Source organism: Rutilus rutilus (genome assembly GCF_951802725.1).
Source record: "Rutilus rutilus genome assembly, chromosome: 10".
Classification (NCBI taxonomy): domain Eukaryota; kingdom Metazoa; phylum Chordata; class Actinopteri; order Cypriniformes; family Leuciscidae; genus Rutilus; species Rutilus rutilus.
Genome location: NC_140215.1, coordinates 41,457,467 through 41,472,922, shown reverse-complemented (window position 1 = coordinate 41,472,922; position 15,456 = coordinate 41,457,467). Strand labels below are relative to the sequence as shown.

The 15,456-nt window shown below is 36.6% G+C and overlaps 1 protein-coding gene across 1 annotated transcript in view; it reads right to left on the bottom strand.

Annotated features, from left to right (window-relative positions):
• LOC311298339 (ladderlectin-like) overlaps positions 1-15,456 on the bottom strand; it is a 166,963-nt gene that overhangs the window by 10,189 nt on the left and 141,318 nt on the right. The window lies entirely within an intron of this gene.

Sequence of the window (15,456 nt, the reverse complement as noted above, 5' to 3'; positions counted from 1 at the left end):
AATAAGTTAGAAAGAAAGATAGATTAGTTAGAAAGATAGATAAGTTAGTTAGATAGATAGATAAGTTAGTTAGAAAGGTAGATAGATTAGTTAGAAAGAAAGAAAGAAAGAAAGATAAGTTAGATAGAAAGATAGATAAATTAGTTAGAAAGAAAGATCGATTAGTTAGAAAGAAAGAAAGATAGATAAGTTAGTTAGTTATAAAGAAAGATAGATTAGATTATCTAACTAACCGTCCTTCGGATGAGACGTTAAACCGAGGTCCTGACTCTCTGTGGTCATTAAAAATCCCATGGCACTTCTCGTAAAGAGTAGGGGTGTAACCCCGGTGTCCTGGCCACATTCCACCCATTGGCCCTTACCAATCATGGCCTCCTAATAATCCCCTTCCATTGAATTGGCTCTATCACTCTCTCTCCTCTCCATCTATAGCTGGTGTGTGGTGAGCGCACTGGCGCCGTTGTACTGTGGCTGCCGTCGCATCATCCAAGTGGATGCTACACACTGGTGGTGGTTGAGGAGAGATTCCCTGATATGTTTGTAAAGCGCTTTGGGTGTACAGTAGTACATATGAAAGTGCTATATAAATGCCTAATTCTATTCTATTCTATTCTAGTTAGAAAGATAGATAAGTTAGTTAAAGAAAGATATATTAGTTAGAAAGAAAAAGAAAGAAAGAAAGAAAGAAAGAAAGATTTGGTAGAAAGAAAGAAAGAAAAGATTTGGTAGAAAGAAAGAAAGAAAGAAAGATAAGTTAGAAAGAAAGAGAGAAAGAAAGATTAGTTAGAAAGAAAGAAAAAAGAAAGATTAGTTAGAAAGAAAGAAAAAGATTAGAAAGACAGAAAGATTAGATAGAAAGAAAAAAAAAAAAGATTAGTTAGAAAGAAAGAAAGATTAGTTAGAAAAAAGGAAGGAAGAAAGAAAGAATAAAATATTAGTTAGAAAGATGGATTAGTTAGAAAGAAAGAAATATAGATTAGTTAGAAAGAAAGAAAAATTAGTTTGAAATAAATAAATATGGGTTTGTTAGAAAGAAAGATTAGTTAGAAAGAAAGAAATATAGATTAGTTAGAAAGAAAGAGAAAGAAAGAAATAAAAGATTAGTTAGAAAGAAAGATTAGTTAAAAAGAATGAAAGAAAGAAAAAAGATTAGAAAGAAAGAAAGAAAGAAAAAAGAAAGATTAGTTAGAAAGAAAGAAAAAGAAAGATTAGTTAGAAAGAAAGAAAGAAAGAAAAAAGAAAGATAAAAAGAAAGATTAGTTAGAAAGAAAGATTAGTTAGAAAAAAATAAATAAAAAAGAAAGATTAGTACAAAGACGGAAAGAAAAAGAAAGATTAGTTTGAAAGAAAAAGAAAGAAAGAAAATTTGTTAGAAAGAAAGAAAGATTAGTTAGAAAGAAAAAGAAAGAATGATTAGTTAGAAAGAAAGAAAGAAAGAAAGAAAAATTAGTTAGAAAGAAAGATTAGTTAGAAAGAAAGAAAAAAGAAATATTAGTTAGAAAGAAAAAAGAAAGAAATTAGTTAGAAAGAAAGAAAGAAGATTAGTTAGAAAGATTAGATAGAAAGATTTAGAAAGAAATAAGAAAGAAAGAAAGAAAGAAAGAAAGAAAAGATTAGTTAGAAAGAAATATAGATTAGTTAGAAAGAAAGAAAAATTAGTTTGAAATAAATAAATATGGGTTTGTTAGAAAGAAAGATTAGTTAGAAAGAAAGAAATATAGATTAGTTAGAAAGAAAGAGAAAGAAATAAATAAAAGATTAGTTAGAAAGAAAGATTAGTTAAAAAGAATGAAAGAAAGAAAAAAGATTAGAAAGAAAGAAAGAAAGAAAAAAGAAAGATTAGTTAGAAAGAAAGAAAAAGAAAGATTAGTTAGAAAGAAAGAAAGAAAGAAAAAAGAAAGATAAAAAGAAAGATTAGTTAGAAAGAAAGATTAGTTAGAAAAAAATAAATAAAAAAGAAAGATTAGTACAAAGACGGAAAGAAAAAGAAAGATTAGTTTGAAAGAAAAAGAAAGAAAGAAAATTTGTTAGAAAGAAAGAAAGATTAGTTAGAAAGAAAAAGAAAGAATGATTAGTTAGAAAGAAAGAAAGAAAGAAAGAAAGAAAAATTAGTTAGAAAGAAAGATTAGTTAGAAAGAAAGAAAAAAGAAATATTAGTTAGAAAGAAAAAAGAAAGAAATTAGTTAGAAAGAAAGAAGATTAGTTAGAAAGATTAGATAGAAAGAAATAAGAAAGAAAGAAAGAAAGAAAGAAAGAAAGAAAGAAAGAAAGAAAGAAAGAAAGAAAAGATTAGTTAGAAAGAAAGATGGATTAGTTAGAAAGAAAAAAAGAAACAAAGAAAGGTGGATTCAACTTTGGGTTAGGGTTAGGGTTAGGGTTAACCTTTTATGATAACCTTTTATGATACAACAAGAAGAAGTCAATGGGGTCCAATTGTGAACTGCACTGGCTTCCATTCTATGGACTCTGAAACATTCCTCAAAATATCCTCTTTTGTGTTTCATGCAAGAAATAAAATCAGACAGCTTTAGAACGGCATGAAGACAAGAATATCATGACAGAATTTTCATGTTTGGATAAACATAATCTCTTTTTTATGCTATAAACAAGTGTAAAGATCTGCCAGTGTTACAATACAAAATATACACCGTCTGAAAACAATTTCTACTGAAATGTAGGGATGTTAAAATACTTACATGTTTACTTCAGTATGTGCCGTCAAAATGTCAGTAATGCTGCAGTGATGCTCTATGAAGCACTTTCCCCTACTTTTATACTAGATGTCATATGTAAATCACAAGTAGGATAATATTTCAATAAATATTGAGCATTTTGACAAACTTCCTTTTACACCAGGTATCATTTGAAATTTGGGTGGTGTGCTCAATTGGATGGATATCAAAGATATCGGATACCTTTATTTGGATTCTTCCATGAACATGCTGTAGATAAATACTCCTAAGTAATGTTATCATGGTATGTTTGCTCAGTCCTAGGAATGAGGACCAACAGCAGAGAGAAGACAAACAGGATGGCAACACCTTTCCATGCCATATGAGCTTGAACTGGATCAGGTTTCTGTGGGCAACAAACAATGCCTTGTGCCTTTTGTAAGACTGGCTGATGCCAGATAGTCTGAACTGAGAAACGACTACTCCTCGTGAAAACAAAGGACTCTCCTGAGAATTAACATTTGAACACTCTCTTGCATAAGTAACCATGCAATCCGAGACTCACCACACCGAACAGTTCACTCCTCACCCTTATAGTCTCCTCATCACCCATCTCTTCTCTCTTCATGCTGGGAGAACCTGAAACCCAAAAAGCAAAAAAAAAAAATCCATTCACCCAAAAATCTATATAGTTATCTACATGTTTGGTGACCTATTATCATACAACACTATACATGTTTGGATTCATTTAACCCTCTGGGGTCGATTTTCTTCACATTGTAGCACAATAAACTTAAATTTCTCCGTCATTTATGATCATAAAGAAAAAAGAAATATAAAAAAAGAATCTGTGATATTTCTACTTTTGTATGTGTCCACTTACAATCAAATCAAAACATTGTGCTTTTGTAAAATAAAGAAAATAAACAGGGTGTGCGTTCTGCCTCTCCGTCGCAGTGAACTTTTTTTTCTTGAGCATGTCTATAAACTAAAACAAAACTCAGCGAATACTTGTCACACATTTATGAGCCATATACCTTTATAAACATTTAAGTGTGTACTTTTAAATGATCAGATTCAAACTGAAAACAAATATTCTCTGTTTAAGTAATTTGTATAAAACCAACAAGATGTCCAGCTTCTCACGCGCTTGCTAATTATTTTTAATTTGACCACGCGCGCAAAAGATATTCACATGCAAATCTCTACATGGAACGCGAACGTGCAAGTCTCTGCTTTTTGTCGAGTTTGAAAGACGTGCCGTGAGCTTACATTGGCTTTACCCCAGAAGAAGAACGCGATTTGAAGACAAGAAAGATGTAAGGTAAGAAATTCTTATTAGTTTGTTATTGTTGCATAAATTTCACATTGCAGTCGAACTGTTGCTAGATATATGGTGAATATTATAATATTTGGACCCATGTTTACTGTTACTGTGTTTGTGGATATCTGCTCAAATGTAGATATGTTAATATGGTAACCATAATGTTTCATATTTTGGAGCGCGTCGTGCGTTTGAATGTATCATATTTTGGAGCGCGTAGTGCGTTTGAATGTATCATATTTTGGAGCGAGATCGCGTTTGAAAAGCAAAACGCACCAAACATAAGGCTTCATGTTTTACTATTATCTCATTTCATATCATCATAACGAATGGAAACATTTGAAGTAACATATGATAATCAATACATTTTTCTCGTAGTTGTTACTGAAATCTTTTGGAAGATTTATACGCTGCTATAGGTTATTGTTGTTATTTTATGCAGCACTGCACATAGCCTATGCCTACAAGGCACAACAAACCTGGTGTTCATTATATTATATATTGTTGGAAACATTTGTGTGTGTGTGTGTATGTGTGTGTTCTGTGAATTTTAAAAAGCAATTTTAACCAGAAAATACTGATATCAGTATGTTCACTTTTTTTTTCAGGGCCCAGATGCTCCACTAATGAGTCCTGCTGACTTCAACATTCACATCAGTCTCTGTACATGAACATGGTAAAGTGAAAATCAAACACCTTGGAAATGAAAGGTATGTACAATGTTTTTAGGAATGGCACAAAGGTCTCTTTCTTTGGATTATTGTTTTCAATAAGTGCTTTTTTGTCATTTGTTGTGTATCTTTGGATTATGTTGTGTTGTAAATAAATCCAAACAGTCAAAAAGCCATTGTTTTTTAAATCTCCTCATTCTTTGTGCAAGGTTGCTCAGAATGACAGGGCCTGATAGCTCCTAATAGGGACATTAGGGGAGTGTCTTCGTCTTTCTCAGGTGTGAAAAACATACATATTAATGAGGGGATCACACACCTCCCGCATAAGCTTTCTCACACAAAACATGTCTTACACATTTTAAATCAATATATTGTCTTATCTGAATGAGCAGTCAGGATGATTTTCACATAGTTTTAGAGCAAATATTCTAGGTTATGTCATACAATTTTCAAAAGTCTTGTGAAGAAATAATCAGTATGGGTTTCATGGCCTTATTTCAGTGACAATTTTTTTTTGTATTTTCACAAACCACGCATAAATGTCATTATCTCAAAACTACAAACTTTTACATACATGCTGCTGATATATTATTGTAGCAGAGTTTGTGCTGAATACAGTGTAATCAGACTTTAGCTATGAAAATGTCACAAGTAACAGAAATAAGCACAAATGTCAGAGCATGTCAGAACACCTCCAGGGCCAGAAAACACCTCAGACCCCAGAGGGTTAAAATGTCTCAGTGCGACTGGCAGTAGTGTGAAGTAACGAATTACAAATACTCACGTTACTGTAAGTAGTTTTTTTTCCGGGAATTGTAAATTTGTGTAGTTTAAAAATTGTGTAATTTTACTTTTACTTTAGTACATTTGAAGTGATGTATCGGTACTTTTACTCCACTATTTTCCTTCTGTTTGTGGTCGTTACTTGTAACATGCTTGTTTTAAAATTTTACCAACGTGATTGGATCGAGCAATCGGTCTCGTGACTGTCTTCAATTCTTCAATTTCTGCATAGAAAACTGTAACCGCTATCCTATATGCTCTTACTCGTGACTGCTGTGGAAGTGCATTCTTCAAACATCAATTCAATCGAGAAATCAGCATCTTCCTCTAATATGCTAAGGTACATTTTACATTTCTGCTTACTAAATGATATTTAAATAGGCTAGCCTATCTACAGGGCCTGACATTTGGTGTGAGTTTGGGGGTATTGCTTACAGTGTAAACTCCCTCAAGTGATGAGTTCATGATGCGGTGAATTCCCGCTCCCATTTACTTAATATAGAGAGACGCGTGTCACGATCTGTGCACTGCTGTCTCTCCCTCGCGCTCGTCATGCAGGAGTCACTTGGAGAAGTCGGCAGCTCGTTGCGTGTGGTGCGCGCTGTGAAGGTGTGTTGGGGACACTCTAAAACTGTGGAAAAACACCTTCTGTACTGAATGATTCAGTATACAGTGCACCTTATGAACCATGGGGTTAACTTGAACTGCATTTCTGTCAGTGCATGACTTCAGCTCGTTAATAAACAACGTTTTTTTATTGATCCATTTCAAACAATCCGCCTTCATTTAGCAAGTGCACTTGTGCAAAAACTTTTTCATGTTCAACATTTGTTGTTGTTGTTGTGGATGCTGCTGATAAAACAGCTTCACGAGACTATAAAGAGATATGCATTTGTTTGTGTGTGTTTCTTTTGTAAAAGTTTCCCCGGATATAGGCTACTTCCCTATTTAATGCACAATTTTCCTTACAAATTATATTATCAGCATTACAAAACACTACTCTCCAAAGCATCATTGCACTTACCACTAACCTGCTTTCAGTTCATCCGCTCAGTTGTTGTCTCAAACTCTGTTATCTTCAATCTCCTTCTTGTGAGTCTGATTGCGTAACAACAGTTTTACTTGCTTCATTTTTAGTGAGAGAATGCACTGGTAATTTGATTATCTGAACTTGATAATGGCTATTGTTGGGATTATCTGATGATACCTGGAAGTCTCACTGCTAATCCTGACTAACCACTAAATCTAGGGGTTTCTGCCTAATACATTATAAAGAAGTATACAATAACAACATATTCAATGTATATTTATTAAAATCATAAACGGACGTTGCCTTATTGGGATCTTATTCCCCCACATTCCTAAATCCACATATACACTAACCATATTGAACCTGCTGATACAGCAGAGCCAATTGTAAGTTGTCATCCTCAATTCTGTCAATGTTTAATTCTTGGTTTAGAGAATCATTATTTTTAGTAAACCTTAAAAACTAAGCTTAAATGTGTCTTTAGAAAAAGTCCAAGAGATGACACAAATAGAGGAACTTCCTTAACCTTCATCATCAGTGGAATCATCTGAATCAAACAGATAATTAGGTAATGCTTGTGAAGGGTGACATTTTTTATACTATGCTTACAAATATAATTACTGAATGTAGTTAAAAGTTAATGACAGAATGAGGATTTTACACCAACATATGGCATCTCTGATGTTCTGCAGAACTTTGCTCAGGGAACAAAGACACTCATGTCATTGTTTCCATTTGGATATGAGAGACAGTCCTGTGGACCAAGGAGGAGCCATATGGTCTTTCTATATGTCAAAGGGACCCAACTGGGCAGTTGAAATGTGTTTTAGAAGGTAACTGTTAGCAAATTTATGAATGTCATAAAGCTTTTCTCTGATTTGATCTTACCATCCCAATACTCACCCTTACCAACACACCTTTCCTCATTCATCCTAATCTCTACCTCCTCTTCTGGGCGGCCCGTATATGTCCCAGGAAGTTCATCGGTTCATGCAGGGCTGCCTAGACTGTGCAATTTCCAAATCTACTCGCCACCTGTCCATCAGCAAGCTCCTTCCTCAGCCCATTCCTCGTTGTCCCCCGTCAGACCTAGGACTGGACTTCATCCCTGATCTTGCGGCATCAGATGGTCCTTGTGGCAGTGGATTAGCTTTACAAAGCTTGTTGTCTGGTGCCAGTGAAGGATCTGAATGTAATCCTGATGTGTGAATGGAATCAGGATGTACTTCATGCTGACATTATCATGTAAACTACCAGCATCAGTTGCATTGCTTCACCACCATTCACAAATCCTCTCCCATGGCCTCATGGGATAGTAGTGTCCATCATATGCACACTTTAGAATCTCGCCGGAAGTAGTAGGTCAACCGGGTATTTTTTGCCAATACTTTTATAACTTCTGTGAATTTAAACTTCTGTCACATACTGTTTTTCACCTACTGTATAGTAGAGAAGTATGCCATTTCAGACACAGCCATAGTGTCTGACCATGGCCCCCAGTTCATCTCCCAGGTATGGAGGTCCTTCTCAGTCCTGGATATGTCAGTGAGCTTATCATCAGGTTACCACTCTCAGACAAAGGGTAAGAGCCAGATGATTTGATGTATCCTGAGGAAATACTGCCACTACAACCACAGCAGCTGGAATCATTTTCTGCATTTAGTACGCACAAGACTCTCTTTGCCAATCGACCTCTATTCTTCTGGCCTGGCAAACCATCTGAGGTTCAAGAAGTGAAGGCCACTAGTTTGAAGAGAGCAAGAGGGTGTGGGACTCAGCTCATGTCTATCTGCAGAAAATTCAGGCAGCCACCTGGAGATCTAACGCTCCCACATACAAACCAGGGCAGAGTGTCCGGCTCTCCACCTGTGACACCGGCTACTGTTGACCAGTCAAGTTGAGTCCCCGTTTCGTTGGTCACTTTTCACGTTTCACTTCTCAAACCTCACCATTCCTCTTCACCTACCCCTTCAAGGTTAATAAGGAAGATGGACCTCCTCCTCGTATACCTTAACCCTCAGACGGTCTTCGTTTCAGAGTCACATCCTGGGCCTTCCCGGTCAGAAGTGACCGGAGGCCTAAAAATGAAACTTCCTCCATCCCAGTAAAACCAATGCAATTTATTTTTGTTCTATAATATTTATTCTTTTTAATTTTGTATTTTGAGATCATTTTATTGAATTTATTAATATTTATGCAATATTTATGGTCTATTTTTGCCATTGAAATTAATAAAAAAAATTATATAAATATATGTATTTTTTAATTTTTTATTTATGCAGTATTTTAGTTTAATATAGAGTCTAGGCTAGTGGTTCTCAACGGGGGCGTTCAGAGAACAACGGGGGGCGTTGGAAGCAAGATTTTTGAAAGGGGGCGTTTTTGAAAGGGGGCATTTTTGAAAGATTTTTGATTAACACATCATGGGCCCTATTTTAACGATCTGAAACGCAAGTGTCAAAGCGCAAAGCGCAAGTAACTTTGTGGGCGGGTCTCGGCGCTGTTGCTATTTTCCCGGCGGGATAAATGACTCTTGCGCCTGGCGCAAATCTAAAAGGGGTTGGTCTGAAGTAGCTTCATTATTCATAGGTGTGGTTTGGGCGTAACGTGAAATAACCCAATCAGAGCATCATCTCACATTCCCTTTAAGAGCAGACGCGCTTTTTTCTTGGCGTATTGCTATTATAACGGCGGATTTGCCAGGCGCGCGCCAGAAGCGGTTCACAGCCGAGGAGAGCAACGCTCTCGTCACGGCCGTAAAAGAGAGAGAAGTCAAGTCAAGTCAAGTATATTTGTATAGCGCTTTTCACAATACAGATTGTATCAAAGCAGCTTCACAGTATTAAATTAAAATAATACAACAAGGTTTGTTTCTAGTGGAATTTATTGATTGATAAAATCAAATTAAATATCCCCAGAATATCCCCAGTGACATTGGGGATCGAGAAACACACCCAAATTAGCTTCGGTTAAACAGGTATATAATAATGTGGGTAAATGTGTAAGCTAGATGTATGATTTTATAATAAATTATCTATCTATCTATCTATCTATCTATCTATCTATCTATCTATCTATCGTTTGTAATAATATGATTTGCAAAAATGAAAACTGCTGCTTCTGTGTAGATTAGAGAAAGTGTATGCGCGTTGTGCACGCTATACATTATGGTCAAGCATGCGCCCTTAAAATAGCCTAATGAACAACGCGCAACGCGCCACTGACTTTAGACTAGGTTTTTTCTGGCCAGTGGCGCAATTGTTTTATGGAACAGTAAAATAGCACCAGGGATTGTTTGCGCCGGAACACGCCTCCTTTTTTGCGCTGAACCGCCCAGGGAGCGCAAGTTCATTCCCTAGTTTAGCGACGTGCTTCTGTGGAGGGAAAAGCGCGCTTTGCGCGGGTGCAAAATAGGAATGAAACATGCGTCGGTGTACAAAGTCAATTGCGCTGGGTGCAAGATAGGGCCCCATGTGTTAATGGGGGGCGTTCACGAGTTTAAATATATCGCAATTTTTTGTTCATTTGCTTTTATTCATTTTAAGCATTTAGTAATTTAGTTGTAATAAACGCTTTAAGTGGGCTATTTAAAAAGTGTTAGGACTATGTATTTGTTAAATTATGTTGTAAAACATGCGCAGAGTGTGATATCATATTGTGTGTGCACGCGCGTCTATGCACGTGAAAGAATATGTCAGCAGCGCTCAAAAAAAAACATTCGTCCAGCAGCCGCTCTCCTGACCGCAAGTCCATCGTCAGTGTTGTAGGTAGGCACTAGGCAGGTTTTTTTGTGTTCATCTCTATCGCATTACGACTGAAAGCCGTATCAATAATGTCAAAAATATGATGTGCAGTCAAGTTCGGGTATGTGTATATGCTGTTTAAATGAGTGTTCTCACCGCACTGATTCACAGAGTTTTGACGAGTTGTATTTTGACGATTTGATATTATTTCTTATTCAAAAGATTAGAATGCCTAACATTCTAAAATCTTCCAGTTTAATGCGACATGTACCCTAAGCTATGTATCGTTTATTTTTGCAGTCATAGACCAGCGCTCAAGCACTGACTAGAATCCAGCGCTGACAAGAATCAGCATTCACGAGCTCAGAAATGTGTTTCGCGCTAACAACAATCCGGTGGTGCCTAGAATCCAGCGCTGACTAAAAGCATGCAGCGGAGGAATGGAAAGTTGACAAGAAATTTTTGACATAAGAAACATTTATATTTTTTCAAATATTTTCAATAAATTATGTTCCCATAGCCTACACTCTGGCGACGAATTTTAAAATTAATTAAACTAAATTCTATTTATAAGGTAAAACTTTTACATTTTTAGGCAGTAACTAATTACAATCCCTGATGCCAAAATGTTTTCTTTGTAAGTAATTTACTGGTCAGGCATTATTGTTAACATTATTGTTAACTGGCAAGACAGTAAGAAGAAAATGACAATTTGATGGATAATTTAAATTCTGCAATCACATTTTGGTAATGTGTTTCCAACATCACATCTGAGCAAAAACTCTGCTTGCCTTGGGTAATTTCAAGATATAAAAATAATTAATAATACAATAATAATTTAGTTTTCATATGTTTTTATTCTTGTTAGAAGATTATTATTATTTTATTTTTATTTTTTACTGATTATGAACACAAATTAATCACGACAAACCAAATTAATTGTAATTGTATTAATTATACCATTGATGAAAACAAGCTGATACCAAGGTATTTTAGGCCAACAATCATGATTGTATTTATTTATTTTTCGAAAGTAAGGTTAATGTAAGTAGCTTCTTGCAATACTCTCCTAAATGCGTAATAAAACCTATAAGTGCAAACATTACCGCTTTAATGACCGTTTAATGACCGTCCTGTATTTTTCAGTGCATTTGTTTTACAATATATGGCTATTCTGCCGTGCAAAGGCAAAAGACCGTAACTTCGTTTTTGATCGAAAATTTGTTATTTCTATTTTTGGCACATTCAAGACCTTCTTTATCATGTGGATAAGTATCTTGAATCAATTCCGTTTTTTTTTTTTTTGAGAAAATAATGATTTGTCTTAACAGTAACTTCCAAAAGCCCATGAGAAACCAAGGCAGAACACCGTAACATCAGTTACCACTCTTTGGCTTTGTTTTGGAACACTCAAATTGAGTTACGGTGCTCTGCCTTTGTTTAGCCACGCGTCAATATGAAGTTACTGTGCCGGTGTTCAATCAAATAATGCTACCTACCAGATTGTACGGTTATCTGCCTTTGTTTTAATGTCCATTAAAATTAAAATTACGGTGTAGCCTGTGTACTTTGTACAGCTGCCATCAGTCGCTCTAACTTCTGATGTCCTCAGAGCGGTCAGAACATTTAGTATGGTCTGAACTAGAGGTCTTCACGGGTCCAAAAATTCGTGCCCGAACCCGAAAGAGACCCGTAATGTGCTAAACCGAACCGACCCGGACCCGTCTATTATTTCAAAAGCTGGACCCGGACCCGTGCAGATCCGAGAAATGCCTAATCGGACCCGACCTGGACCCGTCTATTATTTGAAAGCTGGACCCGAAACCGCCGGGAAGACACAGACCCGACTGGACCCGATTGTCATATATTCCACCTTAAACTGCTATTACAAGTCAATAAACCTGTTGCGAAAAATACAACTTTTTGTCTTACCTAATTTAAGGAGCCATGGAAGCGTAGTAGTCTCCTCTCCCTTCCTTGTAACGTTAACGTTACCTGACTGGCTGTGATCATGCATTACAATCCTCCGACAAGAAAGTTATTCATGTTATTCCTCTAGTTATTCCAAGTCCAAGCTTAATCCACTCATTATTTCAGCTTCAAAAGTCCACTTGATGTCACGGTGACGGATGACAAATGCAACTTTGCACATGTAACATACATTCTGACTCGAGTTAACTCGCATAATAACTTTGACTGTTTGCCCTTTTGAACTAACGTTATAATAACGATTGCTCGTTCAGTGCCATGGCCGCTGACGTTATTTATTTGCTATCATCTCCGTGCTCTCTGCTCTGCATCGAGTCTGAATCTGACCACTAAAACTTTAAGATTAAACAAGACTGTTAATTTATATTGTAAAATCTAAAGCGCGGTTTGGCGGTCCCTCACTGAAACTCTGCTGGTTGCCATAGAAACATGACACGCGCTTGAGACTGCACATGCATGCTAGCTGGATCAACCTAAAATATGCTTTTTAACGCAATTTATTTTGAGTGTCCTAATTTTACAAGTTGCAAGTTACAAAAAAACACAAGCAGTGTCTAATCACGGCCGGGTTTTCTCCGAGTCTGATCTAATGACTCCGATCGCACGCGTATTACACATGTTAAACAGACCCGGGACCCGAAGTAATAAATTCGGACCCGACCCGGACCCGGCTGATAATTTAAAATATAGACCCGAACCCGTACGGGTCCCGGGTCGGGTCCCGGGTCGACGGGTCTCGGGTTCACTGTGAAGACCTCTAGTCTGAACCCGCTCCATCGACAAACGTGCGATATCGATCGCGAAGGATTATGCAGAGTTGACAGAAAAACTTTACACATTGCCGTATCAGATGAATACAACCAAGAATTAAAGCTTGGCAAACTAGCTGGCAGAGTGCCAAAACTTCGCCTTCAGCCCCGCCCTAAACGCGGTCGAGTCAACGCTGGACTATTATGTCTATGGAGGTATTTTGTCATGTCAAATGTATTAATAATGCCATCAGAATGCAACCAAAGCACAGGATAGCAATAAGTAGATGGCTATAAATAATTGTAAATCATATAAAAAAAAAAGCCATGATCACTAGATTTTATACAGGTGTGTAGGCTACTATAATGATTTTGTTAATGGTGATCAGCAACTAAATATTAATAATGTGGAAGTTACTGCCTTTTGCCTTGGCATGACTTCTCACTTTTTGCAGACAATACAAAGGCAGAGTACAGTAACTTTAAAATAGTGGTCAAAAGTCAAGTTTGAGCTCAAGATTTTTTTATGTATATAATTTCCATTACTAAAACATCTATTTGCCAGATTTCCAGTGCCCTACCTATAATTAATTTGGCGGGACAACTAAAAATCTTTAAAGTCATTTTTCTCAGTTCCACACTCTAGCGACTTAAGGTCTTTTGCCTTTGTAGGGCAGTATTACTGTCATGGGATTAATATTGTAACTACTATTTTGTAGTAGTGTAATGTAGACAGACACAACTAAAAGAGGATTGAGTTTTTTTTTGTTTAATTTGCACACTGAATATGGGTTGGAGCTTTTAATTTGTAACTATCAAAGTGCACCAGATTAATGAATTTAACATTAAAATGCACAAAACTTTCTTACGGGGGGGCATGCCCCCAACCCCCCCTAGAAGGCCCGGGGTCCACCCACCACAGATTTACCAAAACTCCTGTGAGAAACACTGGTATTGCTACACCAATGGAGTTTATAGCTTTTGTTTTAATGAATCACTGTGGAGTATAGTTCAGTTGTATTAATAAAAGACAATTTTGCACTTATTTCATCTGTTAACTGTCACTCGTTCCTGCTCGCTCCTTAGTTTGGGGGTGGGGGGCGTTCAGGGACCTGGATATTGGATAGGGGGCGCTGGCCCAAAAAAGGTTGAGAACCACTGGTCTAGGCCTTCAAAAAAAAATGTTTGAAGCAGATTAGCACCATCTGGTGAGAGTATGGAGAGAAAGCGTAGAACCATGGTGTAACCACTAGATGGCATCTACAGTTCTCTATGGAGAGGCATGTGAATTCCCCAGCTGGTTATGGACACATTTACTTTTTTTTTTTTTACAGAATTTGTAACAAAAAATGCAATTCATTCAATTATAACACTTTATGTAAAATAATATTAATTTTTTTCTTTCTTTTTTTTCTCAATTTCCCATTCATTTCCTATGGGGGTCATTTTTGACCGAAGACCACAAGTGTGACTATTTTTTTTTACGACCACTTAGCATGCTCGAATCATGACCTCAATTTTTTTGTGTGTGCACATACCTAATGCCATACAAGTCACCAAGTTTCGTAACATTGCGATAAAGCTGTGATTTTTTTTTTTTTTTTATGATTAGCAGTTTATTGGATTTTCCAAAACATTTTACACACAAATCAGTCATGAAAACAAATAAAACCAAACATACAACAAAATAGAATGAAAGGAAGACATAACACATCCATAAAAAAATAAAAATAAAAAAAAAGACACCAATAACAGTGATGCCCAGAGTCCTTGAGTTTGCAACCTTGTCTATATGTAGGTACAGTATTCAATCAAATGTGTCCGACAATCCTGTTACAGAGTTAAATTATATGTTTAAAAGCCAGAACGCCATTAAACGCCCAAAGTATACGCATGATACTTCCCCCATTTCAGGTTATACTCCTCCACTTTATCAAGCAACCTATAGGACAGTTGTTCAAGAGAAGCCAGCTGACCCAAAGCAGCACACCACGCATCCGGTGCAGGTGCGGAGGGGGCTTTCCATTCTTTGACCAGAAGTTTCCGGCCTAACATAAGGACAGACTGGGTCCAGTTAGAGAGTGGAGGGGTTAAATCGCTTAATGCAGAGGGGTCCCCCAAAATAAACAAACTAGGGGTGAACGGGATACTCTGGTCGACAATTTTCTCAACAACTGTATGTAGGGAAGACCAAAAAGCCTGAATTATTGGGCAACTCCAAAGCATGTGTACTAGGGTACCATTTTTGTCCTGACACCTCCAGCAATCGGAGTTCTCAACCAAACCAACCTTATGCAACCTGGATGGTGTCCAATAAATTCTATTTAATATTTTGAATTGGATAAGTCGCGTTCGCAGCTCCCTTGAAATTTTTTTTCCATTTCTAAGAATTTTGCCCCATTCTGCATCTGAAAAAGACACCTTTAGGTCAGTTTCCCACGTAATTTTAAGGGACAATATATTAGAGTCCGAGGCCGTAAGGATCATAGCATAGT